The 4,467-nt window shown below is 40.6% G+C and overlaps 1 pseudogene across 1 annotated transcript; it reads right to left on the bottom strand.

Annotated features, from left to right (window-relative positions):
• Positions 1-704: 704 nt before the first annotated feature.
• Positions 705-3,035, bottom strand: LOC310790189 (insulin pseudogene; annotated as a pseudogene). The gene is made up of 3 exons: positions 3,000-3,035; positions 1,736-1,943; positions 705-965 (listed from the first exon to the last, which is right to left on the bottom strand). The product of its transcript is annotated as an insulin pseudogene (transcript).
• Between the last annotated feature and the right edge of the window lie 1,432 nt (positions 3,036-4,467).

The raw sequence follows: 4,467 nt of genomic DNA, 5'->3' as shown, positions 1-4,467 counted from the left end.
GAAATGACTGGACAAGAAATGGCAATTTCTTTTTCTTTTTTGTGTGAAAATGAACAGCATATGTGACCGGGACTGGTGTTTTTGGTAACAAGTCGGCCAAGTTATTTTATTTTTATTTATTTTTATGGATATGAAAGTGCAGGTTTGAATGTGTTTAATACTATCATTAATTTGCCTGACACCTGCACAGTGTCTCAATCAGCTGAACAAGCTTAGTTTGGAAAAAAATAATTATTTAGTGATCCTAAAATGGTTGTTTGTTATATTGAGTGTGTTAAACATCTAAGTTCACAAGTTCAGATGTACTTTTTTTCAATAATTTATAATACTTTAAATGTGAACTGTAACTTTTGCTTTTCTTGTATCTGCTCTTTGTTAATAAAGACATGTCGATCCTATTTCTTTAACCAAACATGTTACTGAGAGTTATTTATTCAAATTAAGTGTATTTGTATCTCTAATAATGACGTTCTACTGGATATGCACCCTTACCAAGCTGTTGCTTGCATCTTTACTCTTCTTATTCAGTGTACCTTGCTCCTGTGCCATGTCTGTCCACAGCCACTAGAGAGCACTCTAGGACTGCAGCTAGAGGTTTGAGCACAATAAAGGCCATTTATAACCAATCCACATTGAATTGCAGCTATAGTACAACGAACACAAATTCACATCTTCTCACAGACTAGACAATCTTGGTTTATGGGTCAAGCAGCTTTATTTACTTTAGTCACAATTAGCCAGAAAGTATTGGGCCAGAGATTGACTTGAAGACCTTTTTTACAGGCTGTGAGTGGTGCTTGGTGGAGTGGGGGCAGTCCGTCGTCGCAGTAGCCCTCCAGCTGGTAAACGGCGCATGGCTTATGGCAGCACTGCTCCACGATGCCTCTCTTCACCTTGGGCTCATCGTGAGCCAGACGTAGCCCTCCACAGCCGCTTCTCCTGGCTGGCCCTTTTAGACAGGAACCCTTTGAAGTGGAGAAAGTTTCCATAGCCCCTGCATAAGTCGGCTGCAATGCACACCTTCACTTCCTCAAAACTTCCATTTACTCTTCGCAGTTTAATGGAGACTTAATGGCCGGGGTAATCTGATCTCCCCAATCTACTTAGTCTTGTTAAAGTCTCTGCTTCAAGAGGGGCTATGAGAGCGCACCAACAGGGGCATCTCATAGATTACACCTCCAAAAGTTAACTTCAAAAAACTCGATAGAATCTTTGAAGTGGTTTTCACTTGCCCATAAGATCCAAATTATGTGGTATTGGGGAGAAGGTATAATGAGGAATTTTCTTTGGGGATTTCACAAGATTTGCACAATCGGATTGGTCACACAGGAGGAGTAGATGTTGCAAAAACAGTCTATAATAAGAGACTAAAAGAACAGATGGACTTCAAATAAAAAGAGGAAAGAGAGAAGCTTGGCACACTAATAATTAGGGTTGGACAAATGCATAGATTTAAGTTCAGCTAACTTCCCTGCATGTCCCCAAACATTCCATTCCAACATTTCCTTCCAGCTATTAACCAAATTGGCATTCTCATTATAGACAGTCTATTTGAACACAGTGGGTAGAGGTGCATGCAGACACAAAGCCAGACAGGGGGGTCTTGGGGCAATGTCATCCTGTTCCTTTCTGAGCTCCCACTAAGGGGACAATTAGGACTTATTTTACGCTAAAAGTTTGTTAAACTCTGCCTCTTGTCTATGGCTGCCCTGCTGCAGTGTTAATGTGGTCTTACCGAGCAGGGGCTGCAGAGCCCTCTTGTGGGTGCTGTTTGGACTGTAGAAAAATCCCAGATCCCCGCATACGATGTATAGAACATCCACCAACTGGGAGCCACACAGGTGCTGCTGGCTGGGGGCAGAGGCCACCCCTGGAGAGCACAGAACCAGCAGCAACAGCATAGACACAGACCATGCATGGCAGCCGGACCATAGGAGGGATACCTGTTAAGAGCACACACAGAACATTTCATAAACCAGTGTAGCCTACATCTGGTTTAAATTAATTATCAAAAGATTAGCTGAGAAGTGAAAATGGATGTAGGCTAAACCCAATGCCTAAAAAGACCATAGTTAATAAAGCCAGAAGATGGTGTGATGTTCAGATTAGATGGATATTTGGATATTTTTGCAATGTTGCTGTGAAATTCTACAATAGACATAAGGTAGTTTAGAAATAATTGAAGCGCCCAACAGTCAACATGTAGTTCAGCATTAGGGAGTATAATAGCACAGACAAAGTTGAGGCATGCAGCACCAAATAAGGCCTTTGAAGTGAGCAAAAACCGGAATGATCCAGTCTTTCATTGAAAATCAAAGGCCAGGATGAAAAGCCACTGTGAAATATGGTCTGGAAAAAGTGATGTGATGATAGTGGACTCGGATCTCTCTCATTCTTACACCTGTCTAAGCAGTCTAAACTAAAGTGAACGATTAGTGTGATGAGTTCAAAATGGCGGCTCGATGATCCTATAGGTGCCCTGCAAGGTGTTCCTCAATGGTGTGATGGAATGATGTTACTTCAAAGAAAAATTAAAAAAATCCTAAACTGAAACTGAAAATAATGTGAATGTGAAAATCCCCCCTAAAACAGCATCTTATTCCTGTAATGTTGGACGAATATTTGTTCAAATTAACAGCATTTTAACCACATACAAGCCTCTGATCTCTTCACTGCACTGTTCCAATAAAACTAAACTGGAAACGGTTGGTAAATCTATGTAGGCTATACATAGCGTATTTATTTTTTAACGGTTACTCCAAGGTGAGCTTTATTTTATTGTATATTATGAACTAGGAAGAATGCCTATGTCTCATTACAATCCTCGTCCTGGATACTACAGGCATCCACAAGGTTAGCCCGCTGTTTGCTGTCAGTAGAGCAGCTATAGGGTTTGTCTCTCAATGACACCCTCGACATTGGGACAGACTCGTCCAAGATCGCACTATTTTTATCGATTTATTTATTTTATTCCTGGTTGGTGTGGATTTTTCTCTCACTTTGAAGTTCAGCTTGCGTTTCAAGGTGAGAAACATGTTTAGCAGTAATTTAGACAGTAAATAGAGTTTTTGTGGACATCTTAAAGTGCACCGGAGAGTATTGGATGGAAAATGAATCATTTTAACAGTGTCTTTAACAATGTACCTGTGCCAGGCATTACAACATTGGCAGCGAGCATTCGATCTCTGGCCAGCCATTTCGCTATCCCTCGTGGCTGTATGCCAGGCTCTCCTTGGCAGTTGGCACAGCAGATTAGTTGAGTTACCGTTCCTGAAAATGCCAACTCTTTACTTTCACTGTGAATTTTAAAAAGTTGAAATTTGTAGGGAATACAAGAGAAACATGCTTACCTGTCTTTGAGGCCTCAGAGTGCAGCAGTGGCAGCTGGCAGTTACAGATGAAAATGCCTATAGGACTATACACTATACAGGTACAGAGAACATCTCCACTTGGCCGACCTTTGCCATTTATAACCCCCCCTCTCCACCTGGCTTCTGTCAGCCTCAGTGGAAAATACGAAGGTCCTCTCCTGAACTCCCTGATCTTAAGTATGTTGATCTGCTCTGAGTGTCACTATGACATTTACAGTGTGTGGCCTGCAGGAGAGCAGGGGGTCATGTTGGGACAAAGGTCACCTCCTCCTCGCCTCATATCACCTCTGTTGTGTGCTGTCCTCCTGACTGGCACATATGCAGCCTCGCCAGCTGACCGACAAACACCATATGGCCACCCTGCTTCTCGCACACTCTGCTTTAGTGACCGCTAGTGGTGAGTTAAAGATATTGCTGCGTGCCAAATGCTGTGAATGAAATGCACACATTTTGTATGCCTGATCTATGTTTTATTTAGCAGGATTAATGAGACAACAGCTATTTTCTGAGAGAAATGCAGAAATCTGATTGAACTGGTTCAATCTCTGTGTGCAAAAATGTATGGCTACATGACAATGATTATCTGGGGGGAAGAAACTGTATAATTATTATGCAAGCCATCTGCTAATGTTTTGTTCTGAATCAAAATGATATTTGAGTAGAATGTATAGTTAGATAGATAGATGAATGGATAGATAGATAGATAGGCAGACAGACAGACAGACAGACAGACAGACAGACAGACAGACAGACAGACAGACAGACAGATAGATAGATAGATAGATAGATAGATACTATCTATCTATCTATCTATCTAGTAGATAGATAGATAGATAGATATATAGATAGATAGATAGATAGATAGATAGATAGATATATAGATAGATAGATAGATAGATAGATAGATAGATAGATAGACAACACACCCAAAGTTACAATGTTACTAAAATCTGTAAAAATAAATAAAAATAATAATCAGGATTTAGTAATTTTGGGAGACAAAGTGAGGTCAACCCTTATTTCAGTAACAAGTAAAGAATCTCCTTTTATAGCAATAGTTTAGACTACTCTTGGAATGTGCAGCACCTGTACTTAA

This window comes from Poromitra crassiceps (genome assembly GCF_964638095.1).
Source record: "Poromitra crassiceps genome assembly, chromosome: 15".
Taxonomy (NCBI): Eukaryota; Metazoa; Chordata; class Actinopteri; order Beryciformes; family Melamphaidae; genus Poromitra; species Poromitra crassiceps.
Note: the sequence above shows the minus strand (reverse complement) of the source record. Positions and strands in the feature narration are given on the sequence as shown.